At 37.1% G+C, this 22021-nt stretch overlaps 1 non-coding gene across 1 annotated transcript; it reads right to left on the bottom strand.

Moving 5' to 3' along the window:
• Positions 1-17954: 17954 nt before the first annotated feature.
• Positions 17955-18061, bottom strand: LOC123253875. Its single transcript, XR_006506626.1, has one exon. It is a non-coding gene; the product is annotated as a U6 spliceosomal RNA (small nuclear RNA).
• Between the last annotated feature and the right edge of the window lie 3960 nt (positions 18062-22021).

Below are 22021 nucleotides of genomic sequence, written 5' to 3'. Positions count from 1 at the left end.
GGAAGAAAGAAAGGAAGGAAGGAAGGAAGGAAGGAAGGAAGGAAGGAAGGAAGGAAGGAAGGAAGGAAGAAAGGAAGGAATCACATAAGTGTAGTCTAGCAAAACAAATTCTCATTTTGAATATCCAAAAACACATTTCTTATTCTGAATATTAGTCTTTAACCTCTTTAACATGAGATGAACAGTATTCTTTTTCATTAGTCCTATAGAATCACTGATAATAAACATTGATAATAATAATAATAGCACTGTGCTAAGTGCTTTTAAAAACATTTCCTTTGATCCTCATAAGAACCTGGGAAGACGGTGTTAATATTATCCCCATTTTATAGATGAGGAAACTTAAACAAACAGAGGTTAAGTGACTCACCCAAGGCCCCACAGCTAGGAAATATTGAGATCATATTTGAACTCAGGTCTTCCTGATTTCAGACTCAGCACTCTATCCATTGTGCCACCTACCTGCTGCTATTTTGATTAGAGTTCTTAAGTCTTTTATTATTGTTCATTTTTACAATATTGATGGTATGGTATTAATTGTTCTCCTGGTTCTGCTCACTTTGCATCAACTTATGCAAGTGAGAGAGCTTCCTAGCTCTCTGAAACTCTTAATTTCTTATGGAACAGTAATAGTAATTTACATTCAAATACTGTAACATATACAGCCATTTCCCAGTAGATGGATAACCCTCTAGTTTTCAGTTATTTGCTGCCATAAAAAGAATGGCCATAATTATTTTCATACATATGAGACCTTTGCTTCTTTCTTTGCTCTTTGGGCCATCAGTCTACTAATGATAGCTTTAGGTCAAAAGTTACAACTTAGTAACTTTCTGGACATAACTGCAAATTGCTTTCCAAGATGACTTCAATTCTCATCATCGTCTCAGTGTGTCTGTTTTCCCTCAGCCACTCCAACATTTTTCTTTTTTTCTTTTTGACAGCTCTGCCAATCTGATGGGTGAGAGGTGGACCCTCAGAGTTGGTTTAATTTTGTATTACTCATATTATTAGTGATTTGGAGCATTTTTTCACTTGGCTAAAAATAGCTAGAGTCTCTTTCCTTGAAAATTGCCTGTTCATATCCTTGGACCATTTGTCAAGTGGGGAATGGCTCTTACTCCTATGAATTTTAATCCATTCCTTATGTATATTATCAGAGAAACTTGCTGCAAGGATTTTTACCACTTAACTATTTTCCTTCTAATCATAAATGTATTGGATTTGTGCAAAACCTTTTTAGTTTATGTGATTAAACTTGTCCGTTTTATAATCTGTGATCCTTTTTACCCCTTATTTGTTATGTTGCATTTGCCAGGTTCCATCTTGTTGTATAGGCTTCACTTACAGTTCTGGTAGCAGCCAGAATCTGCTTTTCAAGGACTTAGCCTAGATTTTCACCAGTAGATCAAATACTTGAAGATAAATTCTTTGAACATGGTACCATGGACAGACCTGACTCAGTGCAATCTCCTCATAATTTAGGTACCATATTAGAATTAAATGAGATACCCATAAGTCATTCCAAAGATGACAAAAAAGAGGTTTACTTCTCAAACAAGGATACTATAGTACTTAGCTTGGGTAGACACAATCTTCTTCCCTTCCTTATGAAAAAGGGAATTCTTGGTTCTCTTTGAGTTCACACTTGTGAAAAGGAATCCTTTATTCTCTTTGCCTAGTTGGAGCTAACACTTTGGTTAACACTAACTTGAGTACAAGCTTGAACTAGGTGGAGGAACACTGCAAACCACTTAGTGAATTCACACCCTACTTAGTGCTAGGTGGGAAACCAGCAAGATACTTGGAGACCTCCTTTTTTTCTAACTAAAACAGTCAGAAACTTGTGAATTATTTTAAGATTTCACATCCTCAGAAACTCTGAACCCTTTCAATGAGTACTCCAGAAGGTGCAAACTGGTTCCCACAAACACTGTCCCCTGGGCAGTGCTAGACTATTTGGAAGCTGTGATTGACCCCTGTGAAGAGAGCAGGAGACAAGAAGCCACTATAAAAGGCCCTGAATTTCTGAAGCTGGGGAGGGGGACTCCAAGAAGAGAGTTGACTCCAAGAAGGAAGTCAACTTCAAGAAGAAGATTGACTCAAAGAAGAAAATCAGCCTCAAGAGTCACCTTGAGCTCAAGTCATTGTCTTGACCTGCCTTTTGGAGGGAACTTGGATGACTGGATAGCTGGCTTTCCCTTCCTGTCTTCTGGAGAGAGTTTAATTCCAGTTGAAGGTTTAACAAGTCCTGGCTGAGCCATGCACTGGAACAATATTTAGTTAGGTAGGTTAATGTCTTCTCTACCCTTTTATATTCCTCTGCTTTCACTCTTTCCACCTTTTTTGTAAATACAAGATTTATAATTTTCATATATTTACCTAAACAATTAATTTTAACACTTAACACTTATGTAAGTCCATCTGGTCATAAGAGCAGGGAGTGGAGACTTGAGGGGCTGTGGGACATCCACTAAGTTTTAAGGGCCCCAACTCCATGTGGATGGGCCTATTTTTCCCTTTGGGTCATCAGTAAAGCCAGAGGCCACCAGGAAACTGTGTCAGTAAAGGCCATTGTGGCTTGAACCTTCACCCCCTAGATTAATCAAATCCCCCAAATAGAAGCCCTGGTTGATACTAATCCTGTCATACATGGGAAACCACAAAACAACAATCAGTTCAGCCCCATTACAATGGAAGTTATTTTTTAAAGATATTTTATTTTTATTTGAATATTATTTAATTGTAATTAAATTAAAATTACACATAATAAAAATTTTCCACATACATTTTTGAACTTATAAGATCCAAATTGTCTCCCTCTCTCCCACCTCCCAGAGATGTTAAGTAAATTGATCTGGGTTATACATGTATTATCATGCAAAACATACTTCCATATTAGTCATTATTGTAAATAAATACTCATATAGAACCAAAACCCCAAAATAAAAACATAAACAAACAAATGTGAAAAATAATATGCTTTAATCTGCATTCTAACTCCAACATCTTTCTCTGGCAGTGGATTGCATCCTTTGTCCTAAATCCTTCAGAATTGTCCTGGCCCATTGTATTGCTGAGAGTAGCTAAGACTTTCAGAGTTGATCATTGTATGATATTGCTGTCACTATGTACAATGCTTTTCTGATTCTCTTTATTTCACTCGGCATCAATTCATGTGTGTTTTTCCAATTCTTTCTGAAATCATCCTGTTCATCATTCCTTAGAGTACAATAGTATTCCATCACCGTCATACACCACAATTTGCTTAGCCATACCCCATCATATCCCCTCAATTTCCAATGCTTTGCTACTACAAAAAGAGCTGCTGTAAATATTTGTGTACAAATAGGTCCTCTCTCCTTTTTTACTATCTTTTTGGGATAGGATCAAAGAGTATGCACAGTTTTATAGCCCTTTGGGCATAGTTCCAAATTGTTCTTCAGAATGGTTAGATCAGATCACAACTCTACCAGCAATGCATTGGTGTCCCTACTTGACCACATCTCCAATATTTATTACTTTCCTTTATTGTCATACTGGCCAATCTAATATATGTGAGATGGTACCTCAGAGTTATTTTAATTTGCATTTCTCTATTCAAGAGCGATTTAGAACATTTTTCATATGAATCATAGCTTTGATTTCTTCGTCTGAAAACTGCTTGTTCGTATCCTCTGATGATGTGTTAATTGGGGAATAAGTTGTACACTTATAAATTTGACTTCATTATCCAAAAATTTGAGAAATTAGACCTTCATCAGAGATATTTACTATAATCCCCACCCCAGTTTGTTGTTTCTCTTCTAATCTCGGTTACATTGGTTTTGTTTGTACAAAACCTTTTAAATTTAATATAATCAAAATTGTTCCTTTTACATCTTGTAATTCTCTCTATCTCTTATTTGGTCATAAATTCTCCTCTTCTCCATAGATCTGCCAGGTAAACTATTCTATGTTCCCAGAATTTACTTATGGTATCATCCTTTATGTCTAAATCATATACCTATTTGGACCTTACCTTGCTATCAGGTGTGAGATATTGGTCTTTACCTAGTTTCTGCCATAATGTTTCCCACTTTTCCCAGCAGTTTTTGTCAGTGAGTTCTTATCTCAAAGGCTGGGGTCTTTGGATTTATCAAATACTAGATTGCTAAGGTCACTTCCTCCTATATATTGTGTATCTAATCTATTCCGTTGATTAGTCAATCTATTTCTTAGTCATTACCATGATGATTACTACTTTATAGTACAGTTTGAGATCTGAAACTGCTAGGCTACTTTCTCATTTTGTTCATTAATTCTCCTGATATTCTTGACCTTTTGTTCTTCTGGTTGAATTTTGTTATTTTTTTCTAATTCCATAAAATAATTTTTGATAGTTTGATTGGTATGGCACTGAATAAGTAAATTAATTTGGATAGAATTGTCATTTTTATTATATTAGCTCAGCCTGTCCATGAGCAACTAATATATTTCCAATTCTTTAGATCTTACTTTGAGTGAAAAATGTTTTGTAATTTTCTTTTTATCCTGGGACTCCATTCTAGGAGCATAGGGCCACAACCAGTAGGCAATGGGTCGCTCAGGGTCACCCAGCTGGGAAGTGTCTGAGCCCAGATTTGAACCTAGGACCTTTTCGTCTCTAGGGCCTGGCTCTCAATCCACTGAGCTAGCCCAGCTGCCCCTACTTTAGGTTGCAGTTTCTTTAGCAGATGTAGTTTTTACAGGGTGGGGTTGCTAGCCCCACGCCCAACCCTCCTCCTTTTTCATCCGGGCTAGGGACTGTCCTTAGCCCAGGAGTGGTAAGGGTGGGCGATAGGGGTCAAGTGACTTGCCCAAGGTCACACAGCTGGAAGTGTCCGAGGCCGGACTTGAACCTAGGACCTCCAGTCTCTAGGCCTGGCTCTCAATCCACTGAGCCACCCAGCTGCCCTCCTATAATTCCTATGTTTGTCTTGGCAGGAATATTCTCAGATATTTTACATTGTCTTACAGTTATTTCAAATGGAATTTCTTTCTATCTTTTGCTCCTGGACTTTGTTGGAAATATATAGAAATGCTGATGATTTATTTGGGTTTATTTTGTATTCTGCAACTTTGCCAAAGTTATTAATTATTTCAACTAGTTTTTTCATTGATTCTCTAGGATTCTCTAAGTATATCATCATATCATCTGCAAGGAGTTTCCTTGTTTTCTCAAGTTTCCTCACTGCCTACTTTAACTCTTGTAACTTCTTTTCCTTCTCTTATAGCTAAAACCAGAATTTCTAGTATAATATTTAATAATAGTGGTGACAATGGGCATCCTTGCTTCATCTCTGATTTTACTGGGAAGGCTTCTAACTTATCCCCATTGCAGATGATCCTTGCTTATGGTTTTAGATAGATACTACTTATCATTTTAAGAACTGGCCCATTTATTCCTATACTTTCTAGTGTTTTTGTTTTGTTTTTGTTTTTTTTTTTTTAAACCCTTGTACTTCGGTGTATTGTCTCATAGGTGGAAGATTGGTAAGGGTGGGCAATGGGGGTCAAGTGACTTGCCCAGGGTCACACAGCTGGGAAGTGGCTGAGGCCCGGTTTGAACCTAGGACCTCCTGTCTCTAGGCCTGACTCTCACTCCACTGAGCTACCCAGCTGCCCCCTTTCTAGTGTTTTTAATAGGAATGGGTATTGTATTTTATCGAAGGTTTTTTCTGCATCTATTGAGATAATCACATGATTTCTGTTAGTTTAGTTATTAATATGGTCAATTACACTAATAGTTTTCCTAATATTAAGCCAATCATGCATTCCTGCTATAAATCCCATCTAATCATAGTGAATGATCCTTGTGCTATATTGCTGTAGTCTCATTTTTTATTTAAATTTTTTGCATCTATATTCATTAATGAAATTGGCCTATAATTTTCTGTTTTTGCTCTTCCTGGCTTAGGTATCAGCACCATATTTGTGTCATAAAAAGAATTTCATAGGATCCTTCTTTGCCTATTTTCCCAAATAGTTTATATAGTATTGGGATTAATTGTTCTTTAAATGTTTGATAGAATTCACTTGTGAATCCATCTGGCCCTACAGATATTTTCATAGGGAATTTCATAGAAATTCATCATATTTCATTTGATAGCTTGTTCAATTTCTTTTTCTGAGATGGGATTTTTAAAGTATTCAATTTCCTCTTTTGTTACTCTGAGTAATTTATGTTTTTGTAAATATTCTTCCTTTTCACTTAGATTGTCAGGTTTATTGGCATATAATTGGGCAAAAAAGCTCCTGATGATTGCTTTGATTTCCCTTTCATTGGAAGTAAATTCATCCTTTTCATTTTTGATATTGGTAATTTGATTTTCTTCTTTCCTTTTTAAAATCAATTTAACCCATGCTTATCTGTTGTATTTGTTTTTTCCCCATAAAACCAACTCCTAGTCTTATTTATTAGTTTGATGGTTCTCTTACTTTCAATTTTGTTCATTTCTCCTTTGCTTTTTAGGATTTCAATTTAATCTTTAATTGGGGTTTTTAAATTTGCTCTTTTTCTAGTTTAATTACAACCCAATTCACTGATCTTCTTTTTCTCTATTTTACTGATGTAAATATTTAGAGTAATTTTTCTTCTAAGTACTGTTTTGGCTATATCTCATAAATTTTTATATTTTGTCTCCTCATTGTCATTCTCTTTAATCAAATTACTGGTGGTTTTTATAATTTGTTCTTTGACTCACCCCTTTTTTAGAATTAGATTACTTTGTTTCCAATTAATTTTGTCTTTTCTGTAGACCCTTACTGATTATAAATTTTATTTCATTGTGATCTGAAAAGGATGCATTTATTATTTCTGCTGTTCTGAATGTGATTGTGAAGTTTTTATGCCCTAATACATGGTCAGTTTTTGTGTAAGTGCCAGATATTGCTGAAAAGAAATATCTTACTTTCTATTCTCATTCAATTTTCTCCAAAGAGCTATTAAAGCTTACTTTTCTAAAATTACATTCACTTCCTTCACTTCTTTCTTATTTATTTTTTTGGTTTGATTTATCCAGATCTGAGAGGGGGGAAGTTGAGGTCCCCCACTAGAATAGTTTTACTGTCTATTTCCTCCTGAAGCTCATTTAATTTCTCCTTTAAAAACTTGGAGGCTATACTATTTGGTGCACATATGTTTAAGATCGATATTACTTCATTGTCTATAGCAGTGATTCCCAAAGTGGGCACCACCGCCCCCTGGTGGGTGCTGCAGCGATCCAGGGGAGCAGTGATGGACACACTTTTTTTGTATTATATTCTATTCTAAGTTCAATAAATAGTTTCATAATTTCCAGGGGGCACTAAGTAATATTTTTTCTGGAAAGGGGGCGGTAGGCCAAAAAAGTTTGGGAACCACTGGTCTATAGTATCTTTTATCAAGATGTAATTTCCTTCCTTATCTCTTTTAATTTGATCTATTTTTGCTTTGGCTTTCCCTGAGATCATGATTTCTACCCCTCCCCCCTTTTTTTTTACTTCAGCTGAAGCATGATAAATTCTACTCTAGCCCCTTACCTTTACTCTGTTTGTGTCTCCCTGCTTCAAATGTGTTTCTTGTAAACAACATATCATAGGATTCTGGTTTTTAATCCACTCTACTATACCCATCTGTTTTATGGTTCAGTTCTTCTCATTCACATTTTTAGTTATGATTACTAACTGCATGTTCCTTTCCATCTTATTTTCCCCTTCTGATCTTGCTCTTTCTCCTTTCACTCTCTCCTTTCTCACAAATGTTTTGTTTTTAATCACTACTCCCCACTTCCCTCCTCTTCTATTATCCCTTCTCATCTTTTTCCTCACATACTTCTTTATAGGGTAAGATAGGGTTCTATATCAAAATGAATCTGGTTGTTATTCCCTCTCTTAACCAATTCCAATGTGAGTAAGGTTTAAGCATTGTCCATCACCACCCTCATCCTCCTCTCCTGTAATAGTTTACTCATGCCTCTTTAGGTGAGATAATTTACCTTGTTCTACCTCTCCCTTCCTTTTTTCTCAGCGCAATCCTCCTTTGATTTTTTTTTCATATCATGTCATCCTAATCAGTTTTCTCCCACACCTTCTGACTATGTATACTCTTTTGAACTGCTCCAATACTGATAAAATTTTAAGAGTTACAAATATCATGTTTCCATGTAGAAATATAAAGTTTGACCTTATTGAATACCCTAAATTTTGTTTCTTATTTACTTTTTTATGCTTCTCTTGAGTCTTATATTTGAACATCATATTTTCTGTCTAGGTCTAATTTTTCCATCAAAAATGATTAGAAATCTTCTGTTTTATTAAACGACCATTTTCCCCCTGAAAGAATATATTCAGCTTTGCTGATGATTCTGGGTTTTAAACCTAGTTCCTTTGCCTTCCAGAATATTATTTTCCAAGTCTTTTTATTCTTTAATGTGGAAACTGCTAAGTTCTGTGTAAGCCTCACTGTGGCTCCATGATATTTGAATTGTTTCTATCTGGATGCTTGTTACAGTATTTTCTCTTTGGCCTGAGAGCTCTTGAATTTGGCTATAATATTTCTAGAAGTTGTCATTTGCAAATATATTCTAGGAAGTAATCAGTGAACTCTTTCTGTTTCTTTTTTACCCTCTTATTAAAGAATATCAGGGCAGTTTTCTTTGATAATTTCTAGTAATATGATGTCTAGCCTTTTTTTATCATGGCTTTCAGGTAGTCAAAAAATCCTTAAATTGTCTCTTCTGGATTTATTTTCCATGTCAGTTGTTTTTTCAATAAGATATTTCATGCTTTCTTCTATTTATTCATTGTTTTGATTTTGTCTTATTGTTTCTTCATGTCTCATGAAGTTATTAGCTTCTGTTTGCCCAATTTAAATTTTTAAGGTTGGCATTGTATTATACAAGTATAGCAAAGCTCTGGACTCACTCTCCTAGAACAAGCCTGACTACATTTTCCCCTCAGTGTTCCAGAGGTACTTTCTTCTTTTTTATATTTTATTTTTTCCCAATTACATGCAACATTTTTAAATTAATTTTTCTTAATTTCAAGTTCAAAAATTCTCTCCCTTCCTTCCTCCCCTCATCCCTCCTTGAGAAGGCCAGAAATTTGATATAGGTTATATATATGCAGTCATGCAAAACAATTCATATTTGTCATGTTATGAAAGAAAACGCAGATTTTTTAAATAAAAAAATAAAAAATATTTAAATGCTTTGTTTTGCATTCAGGCTCTGTCAGTTCTTTCTGTAGAGAGAGATAGCATTTTTCATCATTCATCATAAGCCCTTCAGAATTGTCTTGGATCATTGTATTTCTGAGAAGAGCTAAGTCATTCACAGTTGATCATGGTATGATATTGCTATTACTATGTACAATTTTCTCCCTTGGAGAACTTTTTTCTAATGCTTTCAGCTTGAGTCTCCATTGAAGCACATTTCCTCAGTTCCATTTAACCAGTTAACATCAATTATCTTTTACAAAAGACTATTTACTTTGAAGATATAACCATAACAGAAGTATAAACACACTCTCCCCATATAACCCGAGTCCCTACAGAGAGTGAGCTGAAACTTAACATGCTTCTATATAGCATTTGCCCCACCAGATTCATTTCCAAATGCTGCATAGCCATTGCCACAGAACCATTCCTTTCAACTATCACTGGGCAAGGCTCATCAGGTCATTCCACAGGGCTTCATTACTGGCCATAAAAGGCATCACGAACTCTGCTTCCAGACTTCTTGGTGGCTCACTCGCCTAACCTTTTGGAACTTACAGGCTTATAGCCATCTCTAGTCTCCACCTAAAATCAAGAAAGAATAAATGTAACAGAAACAGAAGCAGTGGCCAGTAGAGCCATGTATTCCTGTCTTTATGCCTCCTCTGGTTAAGAGAGGGCCCAAGGGCTCTTCTCTACCCAGAGTCATAAAGTAAATTGTCCCCCTTCAGCACTGGTAGCCATTCTGGAAAGATCCAGTTAAAAGATTCACCCTGGCTGACTAGTGCCTTCTGGATGCACTGGAGTTTTAACTATGCATCCAATCAACAAACTGATCCTGTCTTTATCACATGAGCAGTAGTCCAGAACCAGTTACACAATGTCTGCACATACCTCAAATCCATCAGGGAACAGCAGCATATCATTATGCCCTTCCAGAAGCAAGTTCCCCAGCCTCTTCCACATGGAAGATTGAACACTATGCCTACTCCTAAGTGCCACCCCCTCAATTACATAAATATTTACCACATATATACAAAAACCAGAAAAGATAATTTTCAGAGGTTCAAGAAAGGCCTTATGCCGAAAGTGGTACTCAAGCTGAGCTTTAAAGAAAACTAGGAATTCTGAGAGGTGAGGATGAGGAGGGAAGGCATTCTAGGAATATAGGATGGAGATGGAATGCCATGTGTGTAGAACAGCAAGAGGGCCACCAGCAAAGCCAGTGCCAGTATTGAGTAGTCTTGCAACACAACCAGAGATGGGCTAGGTATACTTATAGCCTTCAAGGCCTGGGTCTAAAGACAACAAGAGTGGAAGACTCTCCCATGAAAGCCTAAGGATGGTAAAAAAAACCTCAGGGCAGAGACTCTTGAAGCCCCAAAGAATGACTACAATGCTGTAGCATTCAGACTAGGACAATAGAAGCCCAGGAGTTTTGAGAGTCCCAATATTTTAATGTTAAAGAGACCCTTGAAGATCCAGCATTCTTTTTTAAAATATATTTTCTTTTTTCCTAATTATATGTAAAAACAAATTTTATCATTCATTTTCTAAAATTTCAAGTTCCAAATTTTCTGTCTTCCCCCTCCTTTCTCTCTTCTTAAGCAAGACAGTAAGCGATTTGATTTAGGTTTTACTTGTGTGATCATGCAAAATATATTTACACATTGGTCATCTTGTGGAGGAAGATTCATAAAACACACACACATACACAAAGAAAATAAAGTGAAAATAGTATGCTTTGATCTGCATTCAAACTCCATCAGTTCTTTGTGTGAAGGTAGATAGGATTTTTCATCATAAATCCTCCATAACTGTCTTAAGTCATTGTATTGCTGAGAAGAGCTAAGTCATTCACAGTTGATCAGTGTACATTATTGTTATTACTGTTTACAGTGGTTCTGTTCACTTCACTTTGTATCAGTTTATGTCTTTCCAGGTTTTTCTGAAATTATCCTGCTCATCATTTCTAATAATAGCACAAGAATATTCTGTTAAAATCATATACTACAAATTGTTCAGTCATTCCCCAATTGATGGACATCCCTTCAGTTTCCAATTCTTTGCCACCACAAGAAGAGCTGCTAAAAATATTTTTCTACAAATAAGTCCTTTTCTCTTTTTTAAATCTCTGTAGGATATAGACCTAGTAGGGGTATTCCTGGACCAGAGGCTATCTATGCAAAATTTTATAGCCCTTTGTGTGAGTTCCAAATTACTTTCCAGAACATTTGGATCAGTTCATAACTCCACCAACAGTGCATTAATCTCCCAATTCTCTTACATCCCCTCCAATATTGATCACTTTCCTTTTTTGTCATACAAGCCAGTCTGATAAGTGTGAGATGATACCCCAGAGATGTTTTAATTTGCATTTCTCTGATCAATAGTGATTTAGTTCATTTTGTCATATGACTATAAAAAACTTTGGTTTCTTCTTCTGAAATCTACCTGTTCATATCCTTTGACCATTTACCACTTGTGGAATGACTTGTACTCTTATAAATTTATCTCAGTTATCTATATGTTTGAGACATGATGCCTTTATCAGAGATTGCTATAAATTTTTTTCTCTAGCTTTCTGCTTTCCTTCTAATCTTGGTTGTATTGGTTTTATTTGTGCAAAACCTTTTTAATTTAATATAATTATTAAAATTAAAAATTTTCATTTTAATCATTAAAATTATCCATTTTATAACTGATACTGCTCTTTATCTCTTGTCTGATGTAAAGATGACAGGTAAACTATTCCCATTTCTCCCAATTTGCTTATGCTATTACCCTTATGTCTAAATCATGTACTCATTTTATCTTTATCTTGGTCTACAGTATGAGCTATTGGTCTGTACCTAGCTTTTGCTATACTGCTTTCCAGTTTTCTGAGAAATTTTTGTCAGATAGTGAATTTTTTTCCCAAAAGCTTGGATCTTTATGTTTATTAAACACTGGATGATTATGGTCATTTACCATAGTGTATTGTGTACTGAATCTGTTCCACCAATTCACCACTCTGCTTCTTAGCCAGGACCATATTGTTTTGATGATTACTGCTTTATAATATTGCTTGAGATCTGATAATGCTAGGCCATCTTCCTTCACATGTTTTTCATTAATTTCTTGACCAGATGAATCTTGTCATTATTTTTTCTAGCTCTATAAAATAATTTTTTGATAGTCTGATTGGTATGGCACTGAATAAGCAAATTAATTTGGTAGAATTGTCATTGTTATCATATTGGCTTTTCCTACCTATGAGTAATTGACATATTTCTTTTTTTTCCCTTAACCCTCACCTTCCGTCTTGGAGTCAGTACTGTGTATTGGTTCCAAGGCAGAAGAGTGGTAAGGGCTAGGCAATGGGGATCAAGTGACTTGCCCAGGGTCACACAGCTGGGAAGTGTCTGAGGCTAGATTTGAACCTACGACCTCCCATCTCCAGGCCTGGCTCTCAATCCACTGAGCTACCCAGCTGCCCTCTAATTGACATTTTTCCAATTGTATAGGTCTGACTTTATTTGTGTGAAAAGTATGTTGCCATTGTGTTCCTATGGTTCCGTGGAACTAACTATGAAGGTTGAGGTCAGCACAGAAACCAAACTGAAAAAACCCTACTCAGAAGTTCAGCAAAGGGCAGAGTCTGGCCCAAGCACAAAACTCCAATTCAGGAAATAAAGCTGGAGAGATGATTACCAAAAAAAACACCACCAATTTTTAAAAAATTATTATAGCTATAGAGGTTCCAAAAAGAAAGAATGAATAACTCTATAACTGTAAGCAGAAGCTCAAAGGAAAAAAATGAATTTTCCCCAAGGACAACATGAATGCCTAGAAGAAATAAAACAAAATATTTTTTTAAAAAGAAAGAAAAGCTCTGAAAGAAAGAACTAGAAGGAGAATAAATAACTTAAATAAGAAAGTGGTAAACCTTATCCAAGAAATGAGCACCCTGAAAGCTGAAAAAATCAATCAGAAATCAATAACTCCATGAAGGGCAAGAAATAATAGAACATTGGAAATAGAAGTTTGGAAAGATAGAAGAAAATAAAAGATATCTGATATAAAAAACAACTGAGAGGGCAGCTGGGTGGCTCTGTGGATTGAGAGTCGGGCCTGGAGATGGGAAGTCCTGGGCCTAGCCCTTACCACTCTGCTGCCTTAGAACCAATACCCAGTATTGATTCTAAGATGGAAGGTAAGGGTTTAAAAAAAAACAACTGACCTGAGACAGAGCCAAGATGGCAGAGAAGGTACATTGACCTACCTGATCTCTACCAAATTACCCTCCAAACAACTTTGATATAATACCTCAAAACAAATTCTGGAGCAGCAGAACCCACAAAAGGATGGAATGGAAGGTTTATCCCATCATTGTGGGAGGGGAGTGAAACCAATGCACTAAGGCAAGACTAAGCAGGCCTTGAAGGTGACTGAATCAGCAGCAACAGTAGCAGCTTCCAGAGCTCTCAACCACAGATGGCCAGACAACTGGTCAGAAAGAGATTATGATGGACTCTTTGCTGGCTCTGGGTGCAAGGCTGTTGCATTGCCCATATGCAGATCCAAGTCGCAGGCCTGAGGCACCATCACAGAGCAAGGAGGAGCAATAGCCCTTGTGGTCAAAGGGAAGCAGAGGACCTTGGTCCTAGTTCCAGAGTGGAAATGAGTGCTTGTAGTTACTCAAAGACCAGATCACAGGCCTGGAGAGTATTAAATACATCTTTCCTCAAATTATACTAAATTTGAAGAACTGAAAACTTATAGATCTCCAGAGCTAGCCCTGAAAGCAATTACACAAACAACCTTAAGACAGTATCCCCTACACCACAGGAAGAGAGGTCAACATTAATAGTTTTTTAAGTTTAAAAAAAAACAAGATGAAAAAGGCTGGAAAATGAGTAAACAAAAAAGAAACTCAACTTAGAAAATTATTTTGATGACAGGGAAGACCAAAACCTTTCTTTCAGAAGAAAACAACATCAGTACTGCCATACCCAAAGCCTCCAAGAAGTATATGAATCAGTTCCCAAGCCCAAAAAGAATTAATGGAGGAAGGGCAGTTAGGTGGCTCAGTGATTAGAGAACCAGGCCTGGAGACAAGAGGTCCTGGGATAAAACATGACCTCAGATACTTCCTATCTGTATGATCCTTGGCAAATTACTGAACTCCAGTTGCTTAGCCCAGTGATGGCAAATTTTTTAAAGAGGGGGCGAAAGGAAAGGAAATGCTCATCTGTCAGTCTGTTTCTAAGGCAACTCTTTCAAAGTTTCATTGTATTGTATCCTACTCACTGTATTTGTCAGATTAGGAATAATGTTGTGTGGCTAGATAGAACATTTCAGGAGGCCACATCTAGCCTGAGGGCCGCAGTTTGCCCATCACTGGCCTAACCCCTACTTCTTCTATCATGGATTCAATACTTAGTATTGGTTCCAAGTCAGAAGGTAAGGGTTTATTTTTTAAAGAAAGAATTAATGGAAGACCTCAAAAAAGATTTTAAAAATCAAATAAGAGGATTAAAAGAAAAATTAGGAAAAGAAATGAAAATGATACAGGAAAATCATGGGAAAATAGTTGTCAGTTTTGGTAAAAGGAAACACAAAAAATGCTGAAGAAAATAATGTCTTAAAAAACAAAATGGGCCAATTGGTAAAAGAGGCACAAAAATCCACAGAAAAGAATTTCTTAAAAGACAAAGTTGGCCATATGGAAAAAGAGGTACAAAAATTCACTGAGGAATAGAACTTAAAAAGTAGAATTGACCAAATGCAAAAGGAAGTACAGAAGCTCACTCAAGAAAATAATGCTTTGAAAATTAGAATTGGGCAAGTGGAAGCTAATGATTTTTTGAATCATCAAGAAACAATCAAACAAAGTCAAAAGAATGGAAAAAATAGAAGAAAATGTCAAATACCTCATTGGAAAAACCACTGACCAGGAAAATAGATCTCGGAGAGATAACCTAATTATTGGGCTATCCAAAATCCATAATAAAAAAAGAGCTTAGACATAATCTTTAAAGAAATTATCAAGAAAACTGCCCTAATATTTAAGGACGTGAGTGTAAAATAGAAATTGAAAGAATCTGCCAATCACCTCCTGAAAGAGATCCCAATAGGAGAACACCCAGAAATGTTATAGCCAAATTTCAGAACTCCCAGTTCAAGGAGAAAACGTTGTAAGCAGTCAAAAAGAAACAATTCAAATATTATGGAGACACAGGACAACACAAGAATTATCAGCTTTTACATTATAGGATCAGAAGGGCTGGAATATGATAATCTAGAGGGCAAAGGAGGTAGGACTTTATCCAAGAATCATCTACCCAGCAAAACTGAACATAATCCTTCAGGGGGGAAATGGGCATTCAGTAAAATAGGGAACTTTCACACATTCCTGATAAAAAGACCAAAGCTGAATGGAAAAGTTGACTTTCAAATATAAGACTCAAGAGAAGCATAAAATGGTATACAGGACAGAGAAATTTTAAAAAATTCATTAAGATTAAAAATCCCTAGATGAGGAGATGATTTTTATAATGCCTAAGAACTTTATCATTATTAGGGCTATTAAAAGGAATATACATAGAAGGGAAAGGTCTGAGTTGAATATGATAAGATGATATAAGAAATAAAATTAAGGGGTGAGAAAGAGAAATGCATTGGGAGAAGGGGGAAGGTGAAATAGGATGGGATAGATTATCTCACAGAAAAGATGCATGAAAGAACTTTTACAATGGAGGGGAAGATGGGGAGATGGGGAGAGGAGTACTTGAACCTTACTCTCATTGGAATTTTTTCAAAGAGGGAAGAATATACACAATCATTTGGGTATAGAAATCTATCTTACCCTATAGGGAAGTAAGAGGGAAAGGGAATAAGAGAAGTGAAGGACTAATAGAAAAGAGCAAATTGGGTGATGTGGTAGTCAGAAGCTAAACACTTTTGTGGATAGACAGAATCAAAGGAAAGAGAAAAAGATAAAAGGGGGGATAGAATGAAGAGTAAGTACTACACAGTAGTCATAATGCTAAAAAAATTTTATAAGTCTCTTTAATAAAGGCCTTATTTAAAAAACTAACCCAAAAAACAAGCCAAGAAGGGATAATCTAAAAATCAGTATACTCCCTTCTTTTTTTTAAAAAACCCTTACCTTCTGCCTTAGAATCAATACCGTGCATAAGTTCTAAGGCAGAAGAGCAGTAAGGGCTAGGCAATGGGGTGAAGTGACTTGCCTAGGGTCACCCAGCTAGGAAGCGTCTGAGGCCAGATTTGAACCTAGGAGCTTCTTTCTCTAGGCCTGGCTCTCAATCCACTGAGCCACCCAGCTGCCCCTTAGTGGACTCCCTTCTTTAAAAATAGAGCCTGATCTACCTCCAAAGAGAAAACTAATGGAGTCTTAGTGCTGATTGAAACATACTTTTTTCACTTTTTAATTTTTTTTGCTATTTTTTTACAACATGGCAAATTTACATGATTTCACATGTATAATTGATATCACATTGCTTACTTTTTCATTGGGTGGAGGAGGGTTGGGAGTGAGGTGAGAGGATTTATAACTCAAAACATTTAAAAATCAATATTTAAAAGAAATAAATGATTTTTTAAAAGAATAAAGCCTTGACATTATATTTCAAAAAATCATAAGTGAAAACTGTCCAGATCTATTGGAACCAAGAAGCAAAGTGAAGATAGAGAAAATCCACTGATCATTTCCAGAAAGAAGTACTAAAAGGAAAAGATTTCATGTCATAGCCAAAACCCAAGTTTCCACTTTAAAGAAAAAATACTTTAAGCATCCAGAAAGAAACAGTTCAAGTACCAAGCAACTACACTGAAGATCACATAAGACCTAGCAGCTTCTATAATGAACAAGAGGAGATTTCCAAACATGATATTCTAAAAAGCAAGAGATGTAAAATCACAAACAAGAAAAACTTATCCTGCAGAGCTGAGAAAAATCTTAAAGAAGTAAAAATGATCTTTAATGGAATAGATGAGTTTTAAGAACTGGCAAAAAGACCAGAGTTGCATAGGAATTTTGAAATATAAACACATGAGTAGGTAAATCTATTTGAGCAATTGAAAGGAGCTGTGTGATAATAAAGTGCTAACATTCTTTTAATATAATTTTTTTTAATATTTTTCCATGGTTACATGATTCGTGTTCTCTTCCTCCCCTCTTTCCTCCCCCTCCCAGAGCTGACAAGTAGTTCCATTGGGTTATACATGTATTATCACTCAAAACCTATTTCCCTATTATTCATTTTTTATAATAGAATAATCTTTTAAAGCCAAAACCCCAAATCATATACCCATATAAACAAATGATAAATCATATGTTTTTCTTCTACCTTTCCACTCCCACAGTTCTTTCTCTAGATGTGGATAGCGTTCTTTCTTATAAGTTCCTCAGAATTGTCCTGGATCATTGCATTGCTATTAGTAGCAAAGACTATTACATTTGATTGTTCCACAATGTTTCATTTGCTGTGTATAATGTTCTTCTGGTTCTGCTCATTTCCCTCTGCATCAGTTTGTGGAGGTCCTTCCAGTTCTTATAGAAATCAAGCAATTCACCACTTCCTTATAGCATAATAGTATTCCATCACCATCATATACCACAATTTGTTCGGCCATTTCCCAGTTGAGGGACATCCCCTTATTTTCCAATTTTTTGCCACCACAAAAAGCACAGCTGTACATATTTTTGTACAAACAGATCCTTTCCCTTTTTAAAAAATTGGAACACTTCACGAATTTGAGTGTCATCCTTGTGCAGGGGCCATGCTAACCTTCTCTGGATCCTTCCAGTTTTAGTATGTGTGCTGCCAAAGTGAGCACTAGTGCTAACATTCTTATAGGAGAGGAAGAAACAAGGGTCCCCTAAGAACTTTAACATCTTCAAAGGGTGTTATTAAAGGAGTTAAAAACAGGTTCTGAGGGTGGATTAGGTCTATTCTGACAGTTCAAGGAGGGGAAAGAGAAGTAAAAGGAGGAAGACACTCATAGAAAGGAGGAAGAAAGGGGTAGAACTTACTGTTTCTTATAATTGGGGAGCATGAGAAGAGTATACAAATATGAAGGGAGAGGGTGTCAGATAAACTTCACTCTTATCTGAAATGGACAAAGGAGAGTTGAACATACTCCCACATACAGTTTCATGTAGAAATACATCAAATTCAACTGGGGAACAAATAGGGATAGTGAGGTTAAGAGGGAGAATAATACAAGGGAGGTAATAATCACAAGCAAAATTACCTTCCTGATTCTGATCAGGGGATTAAAAAAAAGAAAAGGAAAAGGAATTAAAAAATCCTAGACTCTAAGGGAGTGCTTTAGATTGCCTCAGATAATTGGGAAACAGCTTAGCAAATTGTATTATATATATTTATTGTGCCATAAGAAATGATGAAAGAAACAATTTCAGGGAAAACTGAGTAATATGAATTGACACTGAGCGAAATGAGCAGAATCAGAAGAATACTTTACACAAAGACATTTTTTAAAGAAAAATAACTTTGAGAGACTTAAGAACTCTGATCTTAACAATGACCTGTGTTATCTCCATGAGGACCTATTGATGAAGCATTGATGAATCACCTGCCAGAGAGGTGATGGACGCAAGGCACAAAAAAATGGTATACGATTTTGGACAGGAAAAAGCAAAAGCAAAACAATTGTTATGACTGGTGTGTCAGTGTCCTTTCCTCCACCCATTTCCCATATTTTGACATCTATAACTTGTTTGAATAGTTCAAGTTGGAGTTTTTACTTGCTCAGCATAAAATTCTAGTTTTGCTTTCATTTGCATTCATTCATCCCTGCTCTAACTTTATGCAGACAACTGATTCATTACTGATGATGAATCAATCATAAGTCATTTCCTGGCCATTAAGAAATAATTAATTTTTTTAAACCCTCACCTTCTGTCTTAGAGTCAATACTATGTATTGGCTCCAAGGCAGAAGAGTGGTAAGGGCTAGGCAATAGGGGTCAAGTGACTTGCCCAGGGTCACACAGCTGGGAAGTGTCTTAGGCCAGATTTGAACCCAGGACTTCCCATCTCTGTAGGCCTGACTCTCCATCCACTGAGCTACCCAGATGCCCCCAAGAAATAATTAATTTTTTAAAAGTTAAATTGACTTCATTTTAACAGACATGAAATTAGTTATTGATTTGGGAAGTATATTAGAACAGTCTGTGTGCAATAAGTCCATTAACTGGGTAGAGAAAAGGCCAGAATCAACATCAGATTAGAAGAGTAAGAAGAAAAAGAAGACAAGAAGAAACTAAAAACAAATGTAACAGCTTCAGCATGACATTCAGAATCATGGTGATGCCTGAAAATGGAAAATTGAAACAGGCAAAGAAAAATGAACTTGATTGTCACCATTTTCTGCAAGAATTTCACTCATGTCAAGCAGTTGCCATAACAAAGAAACTAAAAAATCTCAGAAGCCACCGTGACCTGAAAACTCGGGATCTTCTTGCCAGTCAGAGAGATGGAATCACTATGGAGGCTGGCAAAAGAGTCTACAGAAAGCTTGGAATCAAGACCTCACTGAGTTTTATCATTCCAAGAATATTCTTTTTTTTTAAGCCCTTACATTCCGTCTTGGTATCAACAAGGTGGAAGAGCACTAAGGGCTAGGCAATGGGGGTTAAGTGACTTGTCCAGGGTCACACAGCTAGGAAGTGTCTGAGGCCAGATTTGAACCCAGGACCTCCTGTCTCTAGGCCTGGCTCTCAATCCACTGAGCCACCCAGCTGCCCACAGCCAGTCCTCTTGACTTTTGTCTTGCCACTGGACTCCAGTGACTCTGATAGAGAGAACGAGGCCGAAGACTTTGTGCAACTCTACCTCACTTAAATCCAGTTCCCTCGTGAGTCAAGACACCACTGTGTTGATGTCATTGGTCTTCTTCGAGATGAAGGATAAACATAGCCTAGAAATGGCACTTAAGACGATGAATCTAGAATAAATATCCGAACCAGATCAGGTTCCAGGTTCACATCAAGAAAATCCATGCCCATCAACCGTTTTTATATAACATGCAAGCTAAGAGTGGTTTTATGGGCCATAGTTTGCCAGCCCCCTACTTTATACCAAATGGTTCTGATTCGAACACACCGCCAAACGCCCTTTTGTAAAAGCTAATCTAGATTGGGTGGAGCATACCAAATGGGGTCTTCTGAGCAATAATACTAGAAACCACACCCCCTCGGCCTAGAACACTGAAGGAAGAAGTAGCTAAACACTCTCTGGAGTCCTGGCCCTCTAATGGGAGATATGGAAGCAGGCCTGGAGGTGCTACTATGTTATACTTGTATCATACTATATGATATAGTCAAAGGTACCATCTTATCTTGTATGGAATACAGACTATGTGTAAAATCACAATAAGGTAGTATTTAGAGGGAGGGAATGATCAGGAAAGGGTTTGTGCAGAGACTGAGTTGGGAAAAAAACCCAACAGGGATTCTGAGAGGTAGAGACAAGGAGGGACTGGGTTCCAGGCATGGAGCCCATCCTGTGCTGATATGAGAGATGGAGCATAGTTGGTTGGACCACAGAGTATGTGGAAGGGAGTAATGGGTAGGAACAAGGAAAAGGTTATGAAGAGTTTTACATTCTGATCAGATGAATTTATATTTAATCTTAAAAGTAATAGGGAGCCACTGAAGCTTATTGACAAGAGGAGTGGCATGGCCAGAGCTAGACTTTAGGAAATTTTTAGCAGCTCTTTAGAGGCTGGACTGGAGTAGGAAGAGGCTTGAGGCAGAAAAGCTAGGTAAGGAGCTATAGCACTAGTCCAGGTAAGAGGTGACAAGGGCCAGAGCTAGTGTGGTGGCAGAGAGTGGAGAAGGGGGCAGTTGCCGGAGATGTCGGGGAAGGAGAAACCCAAGATCTGGCAATAGATTGAATATCTCAAGGCCGACACTGAGTTTGTAATCCTAGTTGACCGGAAAGATGTAACTTTATCTCTTGACCTTGGGCAAGTCACTTTTTACTTTAGAGTTGTTTCTAAGACAGAAATTAAGGGCTTAAAAAAAAAGAAAAAATAGATCTTTTATTTATTATTTATTTCTTTGTTTTTTTAAACCTTTACCTTCCGTCTTAGAATCAATACTGTGGGTTGGTTCTAAGGCAGAAGAGCAGTAAGGGCCAGGCAAACATATATTCCCATATCCAGCCAGTTCTATCTCTTTCCTGGGGTCCTCAAGGTTCTTTTCCATCTCTTCACCCAATTCAAGTGTGCACCCTCCATCCTCTTCCTTCTCTGAACTCAAGAGTTACCCCACTCAGAACCTCAGTTTACTCATCTGTGAAATGGGGCAATTGACACACATTATTTTCCGTGAATCTGCTGTCTCACTGATGTGGGCAGTCTGGTTAGACATGGCCCAGAGAAACACACAAACAGAAACCTCTTAACTTGACTAATAAATCCATCAAGGAATTCTCCCAAATGGCCCTGGCCCTAACTTTTTGGACTTCAAACCTGTGCCTTCTCTCCTGAGGCCCTATTGCTCCTGTCAGCTGCTCCCCTTGTCATGTGCCTTCACATGCCTCCCTTCTCCCACTGGCGATTTCCCCTTGGAGCCTCCATTTTGTGTAACAACCCAGGCAGCCCTGCTTTCGACTTCCTCCCAGACCTGGCCCTGGGAAGCCTTTTGCCCTGCCTCTGAGGACCTTCTTCCTGCTCCCTTTCCCCTTTTGATCTCTCTAGTCTTAAGCTATTCGAATGGAGGCTCCTTGAGAGGACTGTCTCTCTCTTTGCCCATCAGGAGTGCTTAAAT

This window comes from Gracilinanus agilis, chromosome X, assembly GCF_016433145.1.
Source record: "Gracilinanus agilis isolate LMUSP501 chromosome X, AgileGrace, whole genome shotgun sequence".
NCBI classification, from domain to species: Eukaryota; Metazoa; Chordata; class Mammalia; order Didelphimorphia; family Didelphidae; genus Gracilinanus; species Gracilinanus agilis.
This window is presented reverse-complemented; position numbering and strand designations above follow the sequence as displayed.